Here is a 249-nt window from a genome sequence, read left to right as displayed (position 1 = left end):
CGCCTCCGCGGCGGCGGGGACGGGGAGAGCCGGGGCGGTGGATGGCGAGCGCAGTCACCGAGCGGTGCAGTAGAAAGCACGATCCGAGGTCAGAGCGAAAACGCGAGCGATGTTTAAAGTTAGTGCCGATACACCACGGGACGTAGTTAATTTGCTTGTAGCTGGCACGTCGAAAAGTCCCGGATAGGTGTTTGAGCTCATTGAGCGTGGGGTTGGGCACCGGCGGGGGGAGGGGGGGGGGGAAGAGGT

This window comes from Fulmarus glacialis, unplaced genomic scaffold (genome assembly GCF_000690835.1).
Source record: "Fulmarus glacialis isolate BGI_N327 unplaced genomic scaffold, ASM69083v1 scaffold36269, whole genome shotgun sequence".
In the NCBI taxonomy this organism is placed as follows: Eukaryota; Metazoa; Chordata; class Aves; order Procellariiformes; family Procellariidae; genus Fulmarus; species Fulmarus glacialis.
This window is presented reverse-complemented; position numbering follows the sequence as displayed.